Below are 23434 nucleotides of genomic sequence, written 5' to 3'. Positions count from 1 at the left end.
GTAAAATTATCAATGTACTAAAAAAAATACACATATGAAACGATATGCATGAATGCAATGCAACATACCTTCTCTATTTTCGTTAATCAGTTTAATTAAACAACTAAGCTTGAATGCCCGTACCAGGCATTTTCCCACTATTTGGTGATTTGGAATGCGCAGTCTAACCCACTTTGAAAGCCCCTCTCTTGTTAGTCGTTTTGTCCAACTCTTTATCGCTAATTCCGAATTATTTGATAAAAACCATGTGCACTTTAGATTGACCTGAGACCTTGTATCTACCATGAGTCAGACTCAACTACATAAAAGATCCTAGCCACTACCATAAATTCCAGATTCCCCTTCACAATATCCATCACAAGAGTAGTTCAAAAATATTTCATTTCATTTCCTCACATAACAAGCACAATTAATTAATCATCCAGAAAACATGACTAGGATCCAATTCGCATTCAAAATCGGCAATCATTTCCAAATAATATATCAAACAATACTTAGATGTAATATTAAACGAATAGTGATAAAAAAGTAATGAGGTTTCCCAAGACTTCCTACCACGTATTCGATTAGGTTTGTTAAGAAGTGAGAGGTTTTAGGTTCAAATCTTATAGATGACGAATTTGATACTAAATTAGGTTACCCATTTTGTGGTTTAGCCGAACTCACTTGAAAAAAAAAAAAAAAAAAAAAATACAAGTCCTCCCCAACACAACACCCGAATCCCTATCAATTTACAAAAGCATGAAAAAATAGTAACAAACACGAGTAACGCATATTAATAAGCAATGAAGGTGATTAATTACAAATAATTATTATGTGTAGCGCAGACATTATTTAGTACAACTTATATTTCAAATAACAACACTAATATAGAAGAAAAGTAATTTAAAATAAAAAAAAATTGGGAGAAGAATTGAGTATTGTAGAAACAACACTCTTTCTTCTCCAGAAAAGTGCAGAAAAACTGCTTTGATCAACCAAGACTAGGCTAACTTATTATTTATATATTTAAGGCCATATTAAGTGAACCTGATAGCCCAATTATTTCATATTCATTTGGGCCCAATTTATTTGTCATTAGCAAAGACTCAACATCCGCATCTATCGAGTTCTAGAACAGAGTAAATATATAATTTATTTGTTACGTAGATACCTTTATATATATATATATATATATATATATATATATATATTTTTTTTTTTTTTTTAATTTTCCGTTTCTGGAGTGTATTCTACTAAATATTTCAAAGGTGACTGACAGCAAACGGCAGAGAAACTAAATTTGTAAATAAAATTTGTAAACTAAATTATGTGTCACTAATAAAAATAAGTATATTATCAATGCGTAAGTAATAATTCAATCATCAACTTTTATATCATTTAATTTACAAAACTTAATCTCCCTAACATTGCTTATAATAAAAAATAAAAAAAAACACAAGCAAAAGCTCCTCGTAATGATAATACCAAAAACAACGAAAGAAACAGCTATTCCCATCAGAATATGCTAAATCACTCCTCAACTCCCACAACAAACAAATTAAAACCAATACGATAATGATCAAAACTCACTTCTTCTCTTCGTCCCCAGCTAGAATTTTGAACCTCTAGCAACCACCATTATTTTATTGCCATGCACAACTGCATGCCATGGAAATAGATCACTCTCGTCATTTTCTTCACCGTAACAGAAATGATGGTGGCTCTGACTCAGTCTCGCATTCCCACCACTCTAGAAGGCCCGTTTGTGCCTGCAACTCGGCGGTTCGATCCATCGCTTCGCACAGGTAACGAGGACTTGCCAATGGACCATCCCAGGCTCAAGAAGAACGTGACATCAAATTTCCCAGAACAGATTGCCCTCGCTATTTCTTCACCTACTGCAATGTGGGTTTCTTGGGTTACTGGTACAAAATTCAAATTCTCAATCTTTGTGTTGTTTTGGTGATTTTTTTTTTTTTTTTTTTTGTTGGGTTTAAAGTTGAATGGAACTGATAAAACTGGGTTGGTTTTGGTTTGGTCAGGGGATGCCCAGATTGGTAAAAATGTGAGACCACTTGATCCTTCAACAGTTGGGAGTGAATTGTGGTATGGGGAAGAAAGAGACAAGTATGAGACTATGAAGAAGGGGGGTTTCAGTTGTTTATAGTCAATTGTACCCTTTTGCTGGTCTCTTGAATTACACCTCTGCCATCATTCATCGCGTTAGGATTGATGGTATGGAAACCTTTTTTGTTCCTGTAGTCACTTGTATTGTTTTTGTTATTTTGCTTTCTCCTTCGCCTGTTAGATTAAAATCGAACAATAGGTGACCACAATTTTCTTAGACCCTAGAATCTAAGAGAACGGGGCTGTATTATTTGTTATTATTATGCACATAATATTTCACATCAGAAAATGGAAATCCGTCAGCGGAATTGCTAATGTTATTCTGAATTTAATCAAATTGTTTGCTTGGAGGACAAGTTCTGAACTTAGCTTAATTGTTTGTACAAGTTCCATCCTTCTGTGCTAAAATAGTATTACGAATAGTATACCCCTTCGGTTCGAGCTTGGACCTGAAAGAAAAATAGAACCCTTGATTGAGTAACTTTGATATCAATTGTTGAGGATAGAAAAATTCTGATATTGGGGTGAATCAAAATTACTGTCAATTGATAATGGTGTTGACGGTTGCTCGATGTACTGTGTAATTAACTAATACAGATATGGCCATTCTTGAATCGAAAAATCCTATTTTCCATTTTCCAATTTGAGGAAGCTCTAATAACTTGGGGGGTGGCATATGTAGTATAAGAACAATAACAAGACAAACTGCTATATTTCAAGAGGCTGGCTTGTAAACCTTTTGTCAATTTTCATCCCAAAAGAATTCTGATATATTTGATTAAACTTTTGGACTTGTAGTAAATTAGAGAAAAACTATCACATTAAAGGCTAAGTTTAAATGGTGAACTTTGATGTCAGTGTCAGAGGATGGCCATTTGGTAACATACTCGAACACCTAGAAAACGATAAGTAAAGAAACTAGGTATATCTGTTCGGCTAAGATCAACAGCTCTTCTTTGTTGTAGGTCTTAAACCGGGTACGAAATATTATTACAAGTGTGGGGATTGTGGAGCCAAAAATAATCACAAGACGACATATGGATTTTTGGATAGAAGAGGACAAAAATACTCTTGAGGCATACCAGGATTCCTATGCACGAGCAGCGGACAATCATCCCTCAACCAAGTCAAAAGTGCCCAAAATAGGTAACAATTCAAAATCCATCTCATCAACACATTTTTGGAATGAATATTTTGGAGTTAATTGGCCAATTAACACATTTTTGGAATGATAGCTAATTAATGGATCCATTAATTAGCCAATTAACACATTTTTGGAATGAATATTTTGGAGGTTTTGTAATTTATGTGGAATATTTTGTAAGTTATGGAATGATAGCTAATTGATTAGCTAAAAGAGGGAAAAAGAGGTAAAAATATATGAAATGAAATAGGTTTTGGGAGTTACCTTGTAGAAGGAATTTGATGAGATGGATTTTGAATTGTTACCTATTTTGGGCACTTTTGACTTGGTTGAGGGATGATTGTCCGCTGCTCGAGTGTAGGAATCCCGGTTTGCCTCAAGGGTATTTTTGTCCTCTTCTATCCAAAAATCCACTTATCGCCTTGTGATTATTTTTTGCTCCACAAATGCCCCCACACCTGTTGGGCTGCTCGCAGAAAATGGCAACAAGTGTAGAGATTTTCTTGCTTTAGGAAACTTTGGACTGCTTCCTATTTTGATGTAGATTCCCTCTTTAATAGGAAATTAGATCCTTCTAGGAAAGGGAAATAAATTTCTCTCAAAGCTTATTTAAGTCCACCTTAAGTGGGTTACTAAATCAACTTTGAAGAGCGATTTATTCTACCCTACAAGAGAGAGAGAGCTTAGAGGATATTTGTTCCCCCTCCTTTAGCAATCTTCTACATCTTGCATGTGCAAAAGATCATCTTTCGTTGCTTTCTTCGTTTTCTCCGTGCTGCACTGATGCAAGAAAAATTCAATTTTCTTGTCTTCTTCGTGGATAGTGTTGTCGTGGGGCAACCGTCAGGGTGGTGCGACACGTCGGCAGGCAGGGGCCAGGAGTCGGCTTGGCATGGGCCAAGTAGGTGGTTTGGCAAGGGCCATTGCTTGTGCTACTTGGCTTGATTAAAGCCAAGGATTGGCTCGGCATGGGCCGAGGAAATGGCATGGCATGGGCAACGGTTTGGGCTACCATGTCTGGGCTGCTTGCCCAAAATGAGGAAACTGCTAGAGTTTGATTTCTCAGTTGTCGTAGATGGAGCAGTCAAGGATGGAGCTGCCAAGATCGGATTTGCTGAAGATGAAGTGTCGAATGAGCAAACGGTTAACTGTAAAAGTGGCTGCTACCCCCTAACAATTTGTTGCCTAGTTGATCTTCAAGCATTCGATCTTTTGAGCTATATAGCCTTCTCGCACTGGAAGGCTTACCCAGATGGGTGTCGAGGATTTAGTTTACCCTCTCGCACTGGAGAGCAATTAGTTTATCCTCTTGCACTGGAGAGCAAACTCATATGGGTGTTGGGGAATTGGTCTACCCTCTCTCACTATAGAGCAATTAGTTTATCCTCTCATACTGGAAAGCAGACCCATATGGGTGTCGGGGAATTGGTTTACCCTCTCGCACTGGAGAGCAATTAGTTTATCCTCTCGCACTGGAGAGCAAACCTATATGGGTGTCGGGGAATTGGTTTACCCTATCGTACTAGAGAGCAATTAGTTTACCCTATCGTACTAGAGAGCAATTAGTTTATCCTCTCGCACTAGAGAGTAGACCCATATGGGTGTCGGGGAATTGGTTTACCCTATCGCACTGGAGAGCAATTAGTTTATTTAGTTTATCATCTCGCACTAAAGAGTAAACCCATATAGGTGTCGGGGAATTGGTTTACCCTATCGCACTGGAGAGCAATTAGTTTATTTAGTTTATCCTCTCGCACTAAAGAGTAAACCCATATAGGTGTCGGGGAATTGGTTTACCCTTTCGCACTGGAGAGCAATTAGTTTATTATCTCGCACTAAGCAGACCCATATAGGTGTCGGGGAATTGGTTTACCCTCTCGCACTTGAAAGCAATTAGTTTATCCTTTTGCACTGGTGAGCAGACCCATAAAGGGTTTTGAGTAGTTGTTGTGGACAGTAGTTGAGCTGGGCTTATGAGTAACTTCTTGAATCTTCATTGAGAATAATGAAATAAATCAACTGTGTAAAAATTGCATAACAAATTGGATAGTCTTCGGCTTGCGATGCCTTCTTCGTCGAGCTAATTGAGACTTCAAACTCATTTAGAAAAGCCCAAACGGGGTTTAGGGGGTGATAGAGACTTCCCCTGCTTGTGTAGGTCGTTTCATTGACCTATCAAGATACTCGTCGCATCGGCCCTCATTTGTCAGCTTCTTAAGGTATTGCTTCCACTTCAGGCAGCCGTTGGTAGTGTGGCCTAGTCCTTGATGGAATGCGCAATACTTTGTATGATCTAGCCTGGTAAGATCGCCTTTCATGGGTGGCGGCAGTTTGAACCAAGGTTCATTCTTGAGCTTGCGGAGAATTTGGCTGATTGGAACTATGAACTTGGTGAATGTTTGAGGCGCTGAGTCTTCTTTAGTCAGGCAACATTCCATGTGCTTCTTTTCTGACTCATTTGTGTTAGATTGCTTGGCCTCGTCTGATAGTGCATGTTTTTCTGCCAAAGCATACGAAGCTACTAGGGTCAGTTCTTCTCCCATAATCAGTTTTTCGGATAAAGTATGTTCGGTGGGAAGCCCATTTCTAAATACTGTCGTTGTTATATCCTCGTTGCAACCAACAATCTTGGCCTTCTCCACTTTGAACCTCTTGACATAGTCACAAATTGTCTCCCAAGGGTTTTTTACGATGCTAAAGAAATGGTCGGATGTCCTTTTGATTTAGCGGTTAGATGAGCACTCCTTAGTGAAAACAAAGGAAAGTTCATTGAAACTCCGGATTGACTGCGGTAGTAGAGTGTGAAACCAGTCTTGCGCCTCGCCTTGTAGAGTTGTGGCAAAAATTTTGCACATAAACGCATCGTTATTCCTATAGAGGATCATGGTACTATAGTAGTGCTTGAGATGTCGATCCGAATCTTCATCTTCCTTGTACAGAGTGAAGTGAGGCATAGTGAACCTGCGAGGTGGATCTGTCCGCTCGATCTCATTCGTGAATGATGACATGCTTATGTTGGTCATGTCTCGTTGAAGCGCATCGTCAGCAGGCTTGTTATGTTGGAAATTACACAATCGTTCAGTTAGGAGCCTCTCAACTTCTTCTTGAATTTGCCTCTGCTAGGGCAATGGAACTTTCAGTTGCCCCCGGTCGTGACCTACGGGTTTGGGCCGCTCTGCTGGGGCAATTAATCAATTAATTGCCAAATAGCTCACACATTAAACCACAAAATACACACAAAAAGCATCCCAAAGGTCGGCCACCTTTTCTCCAAAGGGGACCGGCCATGCCCTATAAATACTACCCATTTTCTCTAAAAACCTAGTTTCACACTCTTGCCAAACTCCCAAAAAACTTTCCAAACACTTTTCTCTCTAAATTCTAACTTTGGCATCGGAGGTTCTTCACCCATTCATCGTGGGCGCGTGAGGCTCTTGGCCTTGACCTAAGGTGTTAATTGTTTTGTAGGTGCAATTTTGTCCAAGAAGAAGAAGGCGGAAATTTGCATCCACAGGGATAGTTCTTTCCATACTATGAGCAAAGAGCATGCTTTCGAAACTTTACCAGTGCCTAGCCAAAGCACATATCCTCGTCGAATAGCTGTTGTTGGAGATTTGGGTCTCACAAGCAATACCAGTACAAGAATTGATCATTTAATCCAGAATGATCCTTCAATGATTCTAATTGTTGGGGACTTAACTTATGCAAATTAGTACCTTACAACTGGCAGGAAGGGAGCTTCATGCTATTCACGTGCATTCCCAGATGCACCAATCAGAGAAACATATCAACCCCGCTGGGACGAGTGGGGAAGGTAACCTTTATTTATTTGAATGCATCTCCTATCTCACCATATTTGTTTGCATTTATTTCAGTTTGTATTGGATATTTGTCACAGACATTAAAATGTGTCATTATCAATCTATATTGTTAGTTAGTTAAGCTATTGGAGTTAGGTAGAAGCAGTATGCAAGAAACTTGATATTTGAATTCTGACCAATTTGTGATGCTGCATGCTCTTGAATTAGTTGGTTTCGTGTTAACACTGTTGAAGTGGAAACCCAGGTTCATGGAGCCTTTAACCTCGAGAGTTCCTATGATGGTTATTGAAGGCAACCATGAGATTGAGCCTCAAGTTTCTGGAATCACTTTCCAGTCCTATTTGACAAGATTCACAGTGCCATCAGAGGAATCCGGCTCTAAAAGTAACTTCTACTACTCTTTCGATGCTAGAGAAGTACATTTTATCATACTAATTAGATCAGTACTAATAATACCAATAATACCAATAAAAGTAACTTCTACTACTCTTTCGATGTTGGGAGCATATGTTGACTACAATGCTACTGGTAATTGTTTCCATAACATTTCTTACTAATTAGATCACTAATAATAATACCAAACGATGAATTTAAAACATTTTGGTTTGGTGTTGCATTGCTGAATTATGAAAGCGTAAGCACTTTCATAACCGGTGTACTCTTTTGGAATCTGTTGTTTTTAATTGTTTGTTATGTCCTATTAATGTTCATTCAGGTGCTCAATATGCTTGGCTTAAAGATGATCTGCATCGAGTAGACTGCACAATGACCCCCTGGCTCGTAGCTGCATGGCACTCTCCTTGGTATAACAGCTATTCTTCACACCGTCAAGAATTTGGATGCATAAGACAAGAAATGGAATCACTTCTTTATCAATATGGTGTTGATATGGTTTTTTTTTCTGGTCATGTAAGTTCAAGCCGATTCTGTATAAAGTCTTGTTAATATTTATATGCATACTTATTTGGAAAAGTTGCCAATTTGTTTGCTCTACAGGTGCGTGCCTATGAACGGATGAATAGACGTTGGATCCATGCGGACCAGTTTACATAACAGTTGGAGATGGTGGAAATATTGAGAAAGTTGATGTTGAGTTTGTCGATGATCCAAGTATTGAAATTTGAAGGTGTATTTTCTATTATTATGAAGAAACAAAGTACAAAGATAGCTCATATATATGAGCGTGGGAAGAAGAGAAAAACAAGGAACAAAAAAACAATCTTCCTTCCTTGATTTACGCCTAATCACCTAACAACTAAAGTAAGGGCAGCAACTAGACTAACAACTAAAGCAAGGTCAGCAATCCCTTGAATTAGTGAGAATGACAGCCATACTCAAGTTGTTAGACAACACCCCATGCATACACCCATGCTACCTACCAGCTAGGGTAAATGACAGATAACTAGACTAGATCTTCTTTTAATACTCCCCCTCAAGCTGGATTAAACGGGTCGATTGATCCAAGCTTGGACAAGAGGTGATGGAAAGTAGCAAACGGTAATCCTTTTGTGAAGATATCTGCAAGTTGTTCATGAATACAAATGAAGTGTGTATCAATCACCTTGGACTGCACTTGATTTCGAACATAGTTGCAGTCAACTTCAATGTGTTTAGTTCGCTCATAGAAAACAGGATTTGATGCTATGTGCATCGCAGCTTGATTATCACAGTAGAAAGACATAGGTTGCTGATGAGGAAACCCCAAGTCCAATAACAGATTTTTGAGCCAAATAAGTTCACAAACAGTCGAAGCTATAGCACGGTATTCTGCTTCTGCACTAGAGCATGCAACCACACTTTGTTTCTTGCTCTTCCAGGTGACTAGGTTACCTCCTACGAAGGTGCAGAAACCAGTGATAGACTTGCGTTCAAGAGCGTTCCCTGCCCAATCTGCATCTGTATATCCTGAGATATGAGTGTGATTATTGTTGCGCATGAGAATCTTTCTACCAATGGAGCCCTTCAGATATCGAAGCACACGATGAACAATCTTCATGTGATCCATGCTTGGAGCATGCATAAACTGGCTAACAAAACTCACGGCATATGCTATATCAGGGTGAATGATAGTTAGATAAATAAGTTTGCCGACCAATCTTTGATAGTACTCTATATTGGGAATGAGATCACTGCAAGATTGCAGCTTCAAGTTACTATTCAAAGGTGTGCGAACAGGTTTACAATCTGTCATGTTGGCCTCATGAAGAAGATCAATAACATACTTGCGCTGATTTAGAAAACAACCCTTGTGAGAGTGTGCCATCTTGATCCCTAGAAAATATTTAAGAATGTTGAGATCTTTGATAGCGAACTTGTGATTGAGATATTATTTAAGAGCACTAATCTCTGACATATTATCACCTGTCACAATGAGATCATCAATGTAAATAAGCACCACAAGTTTACCCGATGTGCTTGAACGCACAAATAAGGAATAATCAACATTGCTCCGACAGAAACCAACTCTTTCTAGAACATGACTGAGCTTGGCATACCATGCACATGGACTTTGCTTGAGACCATAAATGGACTTATGAAGTTTGCACACCATTTCTGGATTGTTTGATTGAGGATGACCTGGAGGCAGTTTCATGAAAACTTTTTCTTCAAGCTCACCATGCAAAAAAGCATTTTTAACATCCATTCGAAAAAGAGGCCATGCATTGTTAATGGCAACAGATAACAGCACCCTCACAGTGTTCATCTTTGACACGGGAGCAAATGTCTCCTTGTAATCCACTTTATAGGTTTGAGTAAATCCTCGAGCAACCAAACGAGCCTTGTTCCTTTCAATCGTGCCATCTGAATGGAACTTGGTCTTGTATACCTAACGACTTCCCACAACTTTCTTTCCTTTGGGAAGTTTCACTATAGTCCCGGTGTTGTTTTCATGAAGAGCTTGAAGCTCTTCTGCCATAGCAGCTCTCCACTCACTGTGTAGATTAGCTTCTTGAAAGCTTTATGGTTCATAGGTTTCAATAATTGCACTGAGGAATGTAGCAAATGAGGATGAAACTTTATCGTAATTAATAGCAGAAGTCAAGATATACCTGGCATTGTAAGTTACATAATCATGTAACTTGGATGGAAGTTTCCTTTCACGGGGAGGATTTCGACGAACTGTGGGAGATTGAGTTGCTAGCAATTAAGCAGTTTCTTGGTTGGAAGGACTACTTGAGGGTTCTGATGAGATAGGTGAAGGAAAAATTTTGTCCTAGCTAAGAACATGTAAGAACATTTGAATACATAGGCATACTAATAACACTTTAAAGTAGGCATGCATTCAAAAACAATTCATAAAACCCATGACTTTCAAAGCCTAGTATATGGTGAACCATAAGACTCTTTAACAATATTAAAGAGAATAAGAATTTAGAGATTCTTTACCCTTGAAGCTCATCCTTGATTACACAAGGGATTCACCCAAGTGGAGGGCCTTCAAGTCACCTCCTTGCTCCTTGGATCTTCCTTGTGATTTCCTCCCTTTTAGTGCTCCTTTTCTTCTTTGAGGATTTGAGGATTTGTTCTCCAAAAACACCAAAGGTTTGGTGTCTCTAAGTCTCCACACCAAAGATGTAGTGTGAAGATGAAATGGATGACTTAGGGAAGAAGAAGATTGCTAGTGGTTGGAGAACCTATCCAGTTACAACTACAATGCAATACGGTTCTTCTCTAATACAATACTCTTAATCACATTGTTTAAGTGATAGTTTGTTTCATGTCTACTATCCAATGTGATACTTCTCTATATGATTCAATTGAATAAGATTTGGAACAAGCTTCCTTAGTCATATTCATATGCTTTGGCCAAAGACTCTCGAATCATATCTTAGAGTATTCTCCTTCCACCATGGAAGGTTAGAGATCCCTTGTTGTGCATTCATATGCCTACATGACTAGATAGCTTGACCCCAACAATGCCGTGGACACTCCAATGGAATGCCGTTGACATAATCAAAGATCAAGGACCTAACCATTAGACATCAATGATGCCTCAGGTCAAAGGACTACTTTGCATATTGCAACTATCGAGTTCTCACATGACATGTATGTTCGAACTCTCGTTTGATCGTTGTTCAGTGTACTCGATTACTCTTTCGAGCACCTATGTGTTTGCCTTAGTGTCCAACACCAAATGACTTGAGACTAGTTCATACTCACGCTTGAGTCGACATAACACATACTAACCTTAGCGGATTGTCAATGCCCAATTGGCAATCCTATGGCTAGGAACGTTTTAGGAATGAACATAAGAGAAAGGTCTCGTTAATTTAACTAACTTAAATCACTTGTCTCTTAGATCAAATACATTCCTTGGATTCCCTTATTGCTTAAACACAAGATACTATAAATAGTGATTAACAATAAGTTTTGCCCTCTATTAAACATATAAAAGTTTAACACAATAAGTATTCCAAAAAGCTATTACATCAAATGAGTGGCTTTGTGGGCATACTTCCAACAATCTCCCACTTGCACTCAAAGCCATCTTCCCATGTATCTAATACCCATCTTTTCCATATGACGGTCAAGTTGGATTTGAGACATTGGCTTCGTTAGTGGATCTGCTACGTTATCGGCTGAAGCAACTTTGAGGATGTTAACTTTCCCCTCGGCAGCATATCTTCTAATGATATTAAAGCGCCTATCAAAATGCTTGTTCTTTTGATGTGCCCTGGGTTCCTTGGCTTGAGCTATCGCCCCACTATTATCACAGGACAAAGTTACTGGTGATGTAATGGTTGGAACCACTCTAAGTTCAGTGATGAACTTCTTCATCCAGAACGCTTCTTTGCCGGCTTCAGCTGCAGCGACATATTCAGCCTCTGTCGTGGAATCAGCAATTACACTTTGTTTCTTGCTTTTCCAACTGACAGCCCCACCATTCAGAGTGAATACATATCCGGAGTTGGAACTTCTATCATCGACGTCAGATTGGAAATCTGCGTCTGTATAGCCTTCCACTCGCAACTTTGTCGCTCCTCCATAAACGAGGAACATGTCCTTAGTTCTTCTTAAGTACTTAAGGACCGTCTTGACAGCTGCCCAGTGTTCTGATCCTGGGTTAGATTGATATCGACTAGTAATGCTCACAGCATATGCGATATCAGGCCTTGTGCATATCATGGCATACATAAGACTTCCTATGGCGGAAGCATAAGGAATCATATTCATATGCCGTATCTCTTCAGGAGTCTTAGGTCTCATGGACTTAGAAAGATGAATTCCATGTCCTACAGGAAGAATACCTTTCTTAGATTGCTCCATCTGGAACCTACTTAGCACCTTATCAATGTACATAGATTGGGATAATCCAATTAATTTTCTGGATCTATCACGATAGAGCTTTATCCCAAGTACATAAGATGCATCTCCTAAATCTTTCATGTGGAAGGTTTTGGACAACCACACTTTTACAGAAGAAAGTACTGTTGTGTCATTCCCGAATAGTAATATGTCATCTACATATAACACTAGGAATACAACTGCTTCCCCAACGACTTTTTGATAAACACAATTGTCGTCTTCGTTTTGAGTAAAACCAAACGATTTGATTTCAGTATCAAAACGAATGTTCCAGCTCCTGGAGGCTTGCTTAAGTCCATAAATGGATCTCTGAAGCTTGCATACCTTAGTCTTTTCAGACTTGGACACGAAACCTTCGGGTTGAGCCATATAAAGCTCTTCCTCTAGGTAGCCGTTCAGAAAGGCCGTCTTCACGTCCATTTGCCAGATTTCATAATCATGGTACGCAGCTATAGCAAGCAAAATCCGAATGGACTTAATCATGGCTACAGGAGAGAAAGTTTCTTCATAGTCAATCCCTTCTCGTTGCCTGTAACCCTTGGCTACAAGTCTAGCCTTATAAGTCTCCACGTTCCCATCAACGCCTATCTTCCTCTTGAAGACCCATTTGTTTCCAACAGGTACTATACCTTCTGGAGGGTCTACAAGAGTCCAGACCTGATTTTGATACATGGAATCCATCTCGGATTTCATGGCCTCTTGCCATCTCTTTGAATCAATGTCGGACATTGCTTCTTTGTAGTCCCTAAGGTCCTCCTTTGTGTCATTGTCACCCAGAAGGTACAATTCCGCAAAGTCATTGTCTAAGCCATACCTCTTAGGTGGCTTATTAACCCTTTCAGATCTACGTGGAGCTTGGGGTCCAGGAACAGGGTTGTCAATATGTCGTGTGCTTGTTTGTGGTTCATCATTAATCTCATTAATTTCCATCGTTTTACTTATAGTTCCTTTGAGAACAAATTGTTCCTCAAGAAACATAACAGTTCTGGCGACAAAGACTTTCTGGTCGTCAGGATGGTAGAACTCATATCCCATAGTTTCTCTAGGATATCCCACAAAATAGCACCTTACTGATCTTGCTTCAAGCTTAGTAGCTTCAAGCTTCTTGACATATGCTTCACAACCCCAAATCTTAATATGCTTAAGACTTGGCTTTCTTCCATGCTATATCTCATAGGGCGTTTATGAAACTGATTTGGAAGGTACTCTATTAAGCAAGTAAGCTGCTGTATATAGAGCGTATCCCCATAATGTTACTGGTAGATCAGCGGAACTCATCATAGAACGAACCATGTTCATCAAGGTTCGATTTCTCCTTTCAGAAACTCCATTAAGTTGTGGAGTTCCCGGTGGAGTCCACTGTGATATTATTCCACACTCTTTGAGATAATCTAGGAACTCATTACTCAGATATTCACCCCCTCGATCTGATCTTAGGATCTTTATCTGTTTCCCAGTTTGCTTCTCAACTTCATTCTTGAATTCTTTGAACCTTTCAAAGGATTCTGACTTGTACTTCATAAGATACACATAGCCAAACCGAGAGTGATCGTCGGTGAATGTGATATAGTAGGAGAAGCCTCCTCTCGACATAGTAGACATAGGTCCACATACGTCAGTGTGGATTAACCCTAGAATTTCAGTGGCACGCTCTCCTTTCCCAGTGAATGGAGATTTGGTCATCTTCCCTTTCAAGCAACATTCACAAGTACCCATCTGGTCATTACCTAACTGGCGGAAATATCCGTCTTTCGACATCTTGCGAATCTTATCAAGGTTCACATGTCCAAGTTTAAGATGCCACATCTTTTCTTGATTAACTTCTTCTCTAGCCCTTTTGGGTTTTGAGGTATTCCCGCTTTCAATACAGTGCAAACCACTATTCGTCTCTTGGTGAAAAAGTCCCTCTATCATATTACCATGAGAGATAATACGACCGTTCAAGTATAAAGTGCAACTCATTTTGTCAAACAATATTGAGTGCCCATCTCGTAAAAGCTTAGAAATAGAAATCAAATTCTTTATACATGAAGGAAAATATAAACAATTTTTAAGTTCCAAGACTTCCCTAGAGGGTAGTTTAAGCATATAGGTGCCTATTGCTTTTACAGAGATTTTAGTGCCGTTCCCAACTCGCACAACTATCTCCCCATTGCGTAGTGTCTTGCTCTCTGCTAGTCCCTGCATCGTATTACAGATATGTTGACTAGCGCCTGAATCAAATATCCAGGAATTGGAGCTCACTGTAAAAGCACTTTCTATGACCGAAATAGTCTCTTCAAAAGTTCGTGTCATAAGGCTCGCAATGCGCACCCTGTATTTCTTCTTCCAACGTTCATCCTTTCCACAATGAAAGCATGTTCCTTTGGATTTCTTTGCCTTCTTCTTATGTAACCTTTTCCTTGTTTTTGCATTCTCACTCCCACTGTCCTTTTTGAAACAATTTTCAAATTTACAGCACATGTCAATCATCTCGTTAAAAGTATGATCGAATCTATTCACTTTATAGTTTACAATAAACTTAGTGAAATCATCCGAGAGATATGCAAGGAAAAAGTCTTGGGCCATTTTGTCAAGTATAATGGTGGGTAGTATTTTAGGCATGTCGTTAACTACATAACATAACAGAAATCGTATTAGATTGTTGATTAACTACTTGATTGGGTCTTGAATCAAATAGTACCACCCACTATTTTTGGCAAATTCCATATCCCTCAATAGAATCTGAGAGTTATGTTGAACTCTTAGCGGGGTATGGGAGACTCACCATTACCAAGCCCACCTCACGATGATACGATATCGGTTAGCAAAAATAATGATGAGAGAATAACACTTTACTCATTTACAACTCTTGTAATTACCCATCTAGTTTGGCCTCTAGAGAATGTGGCCTCACGATGATACGATATCGGCACCATTGCACTTAGTTAAGTTATTCCCACCATGCTTAGTTCATGAAGGGGTTCAAGAATAGCCTCACAATGATATGATATCGGCCATCCTCGTTGCCTACACTTACCTCATCATATGTTTATGGATTCCTCCTGAGTGTAAGCATGCACTTTGTACTCCCCCATGATAGGGTGAAGCCGGTGTACAAGTCACAAACGATTGGAGCCCACCACAGTGGAAGGCCTACGAAGAAATGTTCAAAACATCTCTCGTTTATCAACTTAATATTCGTTTGTTGAGGGAGTAGTTTTGGGCTACATCAAAATCATTTTAATCATATTAAAAGAACATGGCCCTATCATAACTATTGGTCCAAGTTAATATGATTTAGTAGCATATAATACTCCCACTGTTTCGTTGAAACAAGCGAGACTATATGGAACTACTAACGAACGCATTGCATCCTCATATGGACTATATAGTCATATTAGGTTTTAGGATGATTATGAACCGTTTGATTTGATCCAACACGAGCCTTGTGTTGGACCTTGGGTTTAAGGTAGATAGTTGTTGATTTTAGTTACGCGTTTAATCCAATTAAACCGTTATTTCCTATTGGGCGTTGGACCCAACTATTCCAATTTGCATACATATAAACAAAGAGGAATACATGAAATAATAAGAAGGGCTTATGCCCTTTTACAACACAAATAATGGGCTTATGCCCTTTACAACAACTTGAATTAATCAAATTACATTCAAATCTACATTACTTAAAACCCAAGCATTCATAATGTAAATCGGCCAATCACATAGCTCAATTATCGAGGCCTTTGGTTCATAATCACCATTTTCTTAATTAACTAAATTAACTAAGAAAGCAACTTTAAACAATTGGTTTTTGGATCCATAGAATTGATTTAAATGGAACTAAATATAATGAAAATCAAATTCTCATTAAAGAGACAAAACAATTTTTGTTCTCATTTTGTTTTGGGCCAAAAACAATGACCACAACAATTTGGGTCACTTTGTTAAAACAAAAAAATTTTGGGGTCAAAATGCAAATACACAAAAGTATCAAAACTTTATATAATTGCACAAAAGTCCCTCCAACACCTTTTACCAAAGGTGGCCGGCCATAGTGTTGAAAAATTGAAAAAATCTAAAGTTTTGTAAGTGGTTTTTGGTAGGTGAGACAAAGGTGACTTTGATGGTTTGTAAGAAAATGTTTTTTATAAAACTTTAAAATTCTTTTAGTCACATCTCACCAATAACTATCACCCACCATTTGAAAAACAAAACTTTATGAAAAACATAAAACTTTTGAATCAAAACTTCAAAACTTTTTGTTCTTGGTAAGAACTTCAAGAAATATGAAGAACATACATGAAAACTCATAATAGCTCCATGGATGTTTTCTTTCACCAAAAACTCAAATTTTCACAACTCAAAAGAGGGTTAATATCCTAGGGTACTTAGGGGTTCCAAAAAGCACATTAAAACCATTTTAACAAGGCTAACAAGAACCCAAAAAACTCACCCATTGGATTTGGCCGAAAATCCCAAAACACTTGGCACCAACTTTTAGTTCCATTATTCATGCTTTAATGAAATACATCTACAACATTTGAGATGCTAAATTTTCAAGCAAAATTTATATTCAAAGCAAGAACAAAGCTTGTAACATTTACAACACTTAAATCACAAAATATGAAAAATCACAAAACCCAAAAGGATCCACCATAAACTAGGCCTAGGCTCTTGATACCACTTGAAGGAAAAATTTTGTCCTAGCTAAGAACATGTAAGAACATTTGAATACATAGGCATACTAATAACACTTTAAAGTAGGCATGCATTCAAAAACAATTCATAAAACCCATGACTTTCAAAGCCTAGTATATGGTGAACCATAAGACTCTTTAACAATATTAAAGAGAATAAGAATTTAGAGATTCTTTACCCTTGAAGCTCATCCTTGATTACACAAGGGATTCACCCAAGTGGAGGGCCTTCAAGTCACCTCCTTGCTCCTTGGATCTTCCTTGTGATTTCCTCCCTTTTAGTGCTCCTTTTCTTCTTTGAGGATTTGAGGATTTGTTCTCCAAAAACACCAAAGGTTTGGTGTCTCTAAGTCTCCACACCAAAGATGTAGTGTGAAGATGAAATGGATGACTTAGGGAAGAAGAAGATTGCTAGATGTTCCTCCCCTAAGTGGCCGGCCTCTATGTAGAAAATGAGAGAATATGTTTCATCCAAATTCAATTAGAAAACCCTAATGTGAAACAAAGCTATAATGTTGATTTTATACTTCATTTCATGTGAGTGGCAAACTTGTAATTAATACAAGTTTGCTACCCCTCACCCTTATGGCCGGCCATATGTTGTTATTGGGCTTAATTGCCCATTTTGTTTTAGTTGTCATACAACTTAAACATAATGGGCCTTGTGGACCAAAACATTTTTGTGCCCCGAAGCCCAAAACTAACTTAAACGCCCAATACGAACGTTTCGTATGATTAATTAACTATTTAATTAATCTTGACCATTCTTCAATTAAACCATTTAATTGCTTATCCATTTCATATAATTTCTTCACTTATATCCTTACTCGGTGTACGATCCATTAGGTTCCAATTAGCGAGGTAGTGGGCGATGTTACTCTTAACGATCGATTGTGAATTGAAACCACATTTCAATTCTCCCTTAAAATTAGTGTTTGCTAATCTTTAGGGCTTCCACAAACCATGGGTGACGCCTAGCAGCATGTCATGGTTACCCAAGCTAAGTAGAAGTGGTTGGAGAACCTATCCAGTTACAACTACAATGCAATACGGTCTTTCTCTAATACAATACTCTTAATCACATTGTTTAAGTGATAGTTTGTTTCATGTCTACTATCCAATGTGATACTTCTCTATATGATTCAATTGAATAAGATTTGGAACAAGCTTCCTTAGTCATATTCATATGCTTTGGCCAAAGACTCTCGAATCATATCTTAGAGTATTCTCCTTCCACCATGGAAGGTTAGAGATCCCTTGTTGTGCATTCATATGCCTACATGACTAGATAGCTTGACCCCAACAATGCCATGGACACTCCAATGGAATGCCGTTGACATAATCAAAGATCAAGGACCTAACCATTAGACATCAATGATGCCTCAGGTCAAAGGACTACTTTGCATATTGCAACTATCGAGTTCTCACATGACATGTATGTTCGAACTCTCGTTTGATCGTTGTTCAGTGTACTCGATTACTCTTTCGAGCACCTATGTGTTTGCCTTAGTGTCCAACACCAAATGACTTGAGACTAGTTCATACTCACGCTTGAGTCGACATAACACATACTAACCTTAGCGGATTGTCAATGCCCAATTGGCAATCCTATAGCTAGGAACGTTTTAGGAATGAACATAAGAGAAAGGTCTCGTTAATTTAACTAACTTAAATCACTTGTCTCTTAGATCAAATACATTCCTTGGATTCCCTTATTGCTTAAACACAAGATACTATAAATAGTGATTAACAATAAGCTTTGCCCTCTATTAAACATATAAAAGTTTAACACAATAAGTATTCCAAAAAGCTATTACATCAAATGAGTGGCTTTGTGGGCATACTTCCAACAATAGGTTCTTCAGGGACCATAAGTGGAGAATTATGCAGGTTGCGAGAATCAACCTCATTCAATACCTGGTCTCTTGAAATATTTGTTGTATCCTCTTCACTTGGATATGGTATTGGGAACAAATCAAGCAAATTCTTCCCCTCTCTAGAATAGTCCAGAAGTTGAGTGAAGTAAGGCATGGTTTCTTCAAATTTCACATCTCTTGAAACAATTATTTTCCTAGTTGTTGGATTGTAGCATTTGTAACCCTTTTGAGTGGATGAATAGCCTAGGAAAACACATTTGGCAGCCCTTAGATCTAGTTTGTCACGATTTGGTGCTTGAACGTGAACAAAGCATGTACATCCAAAAACTCTCAAATGGGATAGATTGATCTGTCTATCTTTCAAGACCTCATAAGGTGATTTAAAGTTCAATATCTTACTAGGCAATCTATTGATGAGATATGCAGCAGTAAGAACACCTTGGGGACCAAAAAATTTTAGGCACATTCGAGTGAAACATCAGAGCTCTAGTTTTTTCAAGTAGATCTATATTCTTCCTTTTTGCTACCCCGTTTTGTTGAGGTGTTCCAACACAACTAGTTTGATGTAATATACCATGTGTGCGTAGATAGTGAGACATGTTATGGGACATATATTCGGAGCCATTATCTGATCGAAAGACATGAATGTTTGAAGCAAATTGTGTGTTTACAAGTCTATGAAAATCTTGAAAAACTTCCAGCACTTCACTTTTAAATTTCAAAAGATACAACCAAGTGATCCTTGTGAAATCATCCACAAAAGTTACAAAATATTTGTATCCATCAAATGACTCTAGTACTGGTCCCTAAACATCGAAATGCACGATTTCAAAAGGATTACTAGCCCTAGACAAGGTGGAAGTGAAAGGTAATCTAGTGGACTTAAAGAAGTGACAAACATCACAGGAACTTGTAACTTTGCACAGGTTTGGAAACAAAAAAGACAGAACTTTATCAGAAGGATGCGCAATTCGTCGGTGCCAAAGTTGTTGTTCTTGAACCAGGCTTGAAGTGACTTGGAAAACCTTGGGAATTTGGACATGCTTGGAAAGTTAGTAGAGGCCATTTAAGAAAAAAAAAACCTTCACCAATCGTCTTCTTGGTGGTGATATCCTGAAAAACCACAGTTTTTGGGGAGAAAATAGCAAGACAGTTCAATGAGTTTCTGATTTTTCCAATAGATAAGAGCTGAAAAGGGAATGAGGGAACATAAAAAGCTTTAGACTCGACATCACTAAAAATTAAATGTGTTTTCCCTCTCCCTACAACCATAGCACCCTTGCCATTAGCAACTGACACTTGAGATGGATATGAGAGTTTTTCAAAATTATGCAAATTTGTAGACTTGTTAGTCACATGATCAGTAGCTCCTGAATTTATAATCCAATAATCATGCACATTACCTACTTTGAGAGTCGTTAAGAAGATTGTAAGATACCTAGAATATCTTGTTGTGTCACACCTTCATTTTCAGCCAAAAAACCAGCAAACTACCCGAGTAGAGTAGCTTGTTTGTTATCACCTTGACTAGTTAATCCTTCATTGTCTCCATGACCTTATTTCTTATGGAGGAAGGCAGCAAATTCATTGGTCAGGGTGGTTGGATTGGAGGTGAACTTTTGTGCTCCCTCGGAATGAGTGGTGGCATTATGATTTGCCTTGTAGGATGAGTTGTGTGAACCCTTAGGGAAACCCTTGTTGTTGTCCCTAGAAAACTTGGGCCTTAGTTCAGGGTGAAGAATCCAGCAATGATCTCGTGTATGTCCACCAATATCACAGTAGCTACATTTCATAATAGGTTTCTTTCCTTTGTAGATCCTCTCTTCACTAGTTCTGTGGTTAGAGAGATATACCTTAGCTTCTGGTATATTTACCTTTAATTCCACAGTCATGATTTTTCTACGAGTTTATTGAATCGTGGCACACACACTTGAGAAAGAGGGAAGATCATGATTCATGAGGACATGACTCCTGAGATCTTCGTATTCAGGACTTAAACTCGCAAGAAGTTGAAATATTTTGTCTTCCTCAGCTCTCTTGGTCAGCACGGCAACATCATTGGTGTATGGCCGATAGACATTCAACTCATTCCATATGGTGGTTAACTTTCCAAGGTGCTGCACAAATGAGTTTCCTTCCTGTTGTAAACCAGCAATATCCTTTTTTAATTGTAACACTCGAGTTGCATTATTCTGATTCCCATACATTTCTTTGAGATTTTTCCAAAGGATACAGGAGGATTCAACATAGCTGAAATTTTTTTGCAATCTTTCGATCCATAAAATTAAGTAGCCATGACATGACCAACTGGTCCTTGCACAACCAATTATTGTAATCTGATGAGGACACATCAGGCGCTGGAATAACACCATTAACATAACCAAATTTCGATTGTCCTCCCAAGGCAAGAGTGACTGCTCTCTCCTAGGGAAAATAATTGAACTCATTTTGTAAGACAGAACTGAGACGTTGATTTAGGTTGACATCAACATCTAAATGAAGTGAAGATAGCGCAGCATGCGAGCTAACTTCTTCGCCATGCACTAAACTCTCTTCAGCCATGATAGAGAATCAGGAAAAGCTCACAGATCTTTCAAGAAACTACTTAGAAGCAGGTCGATTAGGATCACTGCTTTGATACCATATTGAAATTTGAAGGTGTACTTTCTATTATTATGAAGAAACAAAGTACAAAGATAGCTCATATATATGAGCATGGGAAGAAGAGAAAAACAAGGAACAAAAACAATCTTCCTTCCTTGATTTACGCCTAATCACCTAACAACTAAAGCAAGGGTAGCATCTAGATTAACAACTAAAGCAAGGTCAGCAATCCCTTGAATTAGTGAGAATGACAGCCATACTCAAGTTGTTAGACAACACCCCATGCATACACCTATGCTACCTACTAGCTAGGGTAAATGACAGATAACTAGACTAGATTTTTTTCCAATACCAGGAAAGTGTCCTTCGGCTGGAGACAACCCACCGGAGTTTTGAGGGTATGCCATTTGAACTTTTCTTCAAGGCCTGCTAAAGGGAATTTTTGTTAAAGCAGACAGCCGAGTGGAGTGCATTTAGGGAAAGCAGCTTTGGGCATGGAATTCTTGAGGTACAATGCTTGATTAAGAAGGTTAAATTATTAGTTTAGTCACAATTAGCGATTGCAAAATTATGTGCACTTGAAACTTGCTTTTGAGGTGTAAATCGTGAATGCAGAAAAAGCTAAGTGCGGTCTTTCGTGATGTCTTTAGTTTTTTAACACTTTCAAATCTCTCTTCCATGACCCTTTTATGTACGAAAATACAGGTTGTGAATTCTACATATGCTCTATGGACTTGGCACCGGAATCAAGATATGTGTAAGGAGGATAACCACGGCGATCAAATATACATTGTGCGACAATCTGAACTTTGCTCATCGTCTGCCAAGGTGATTTCTTAATTCAATAATTTGTGCTACGAAAAATAGATTTTCTTACTTCAACTCTCTCACTCACTTTTATTGTCCTTGTCCAACTACCAGCCCACAGCTACTCCCTCCGTACCCTCACTCTCTGCTGCATTGCATTCTCTAGTGCTATCTCTATTCTTGCCACTCATAGGAATGCTTTCTCTCTTCTCCTCTTCCTCGTAGTCTCTTTTGTACTCCGGCCGTGCATGTGTGTTTTTTCTCTCTTTGAAGTCCTTGTTAAGCTCACTTTTTCAAATTTGCAGTTCAAAGGTGTTTCCACTACTCTATGATCAGACTGGGCTTAAATTCTTGTATCTAAATTTCTTGTTGGTAACTACAGAAAAAACTTCACAAAGTATCTTTAGGTAGGTTGTGTTTCTATTTGGTTTTTTGTTTTTACTTCAATATAACATTTTTATGAGAAGTACAATATTCATTAATGAATAATTCTTGTGTTCTCCTTACGTGGAATTTACTTGTTGCTCCATTTATTAGTAAAGTATCTTCGACGTACAAACATTATAATGGGCACCATTCATTCTCTTTATCATTATTTAAAGATCATGGTAAGATTTTACCCATCTGCAAAACCAGAGTTAAATCACATAGAAAAGAGAACAATATTATTGTAGTATAAAATATCTCAAGCAAGGTCGATCTCCACAGGGACTAGTATGAATAACTTGTTCTTAAAAACAATTCTTAATTAACTTTTTTTTTTTTTAACAAACGATATTATCTATAGTAAGGGGTGAGGGAGTGGGCTAAGCCTCATACTGGGCTAGCAATAATAATGTGGTTCAAATTCGCCTTTGGTAAGAATTAAACCAAAAATCTCTCACTTACAAGTGAAGAGAAATACCATTATACTATAGTACTAAGTGCCTTAATTAATTATTTGATACAAGATTTAGAAAGTTGAAATTTTGAATTTAAAGTAATAAGTGCAAATAAGCAAAACATTAGAATCAACAAAGGCAATAAGATTAAAGTTAGCAATCGGTGTAAAAAGCACTAAAGTTTAATAGTTACCATTAACAATCA

At 38.2% G+C, this 23434-nt stretch overlaps 1 pseudogene; it reads left to right on the top strand.

The window, feature by feature from the left end:
- Window positions 1-1633: 1633 nt before the first annotated feature.
- Window positions 1634-22573, top strand: LOC137732789 (purple acid phosphatase 23-like; annotated as a pseudogene).
- Window positions 22574-23434: the final 861 nt, after the last annotated feature.

This window comes from Pyrus communis, chromosome 4 (assembly GCF_963583255.1).
Source record: "Pyrus communis chromosome 4, drPyrComm1.1, whole genome shotgun sequence".
Lineage (NCBI taxonomy): Eukaryota > Viridiplantae > Streptophyta > Magnoliopsida > Rosales > Rosaceae > Pyrus > Pyrus communis.
The sequence above is the reverse complement of the archived record's forward strand: the minus strand, read 5'-3'. Positions and strand labels throughout refer to the sequence as shown.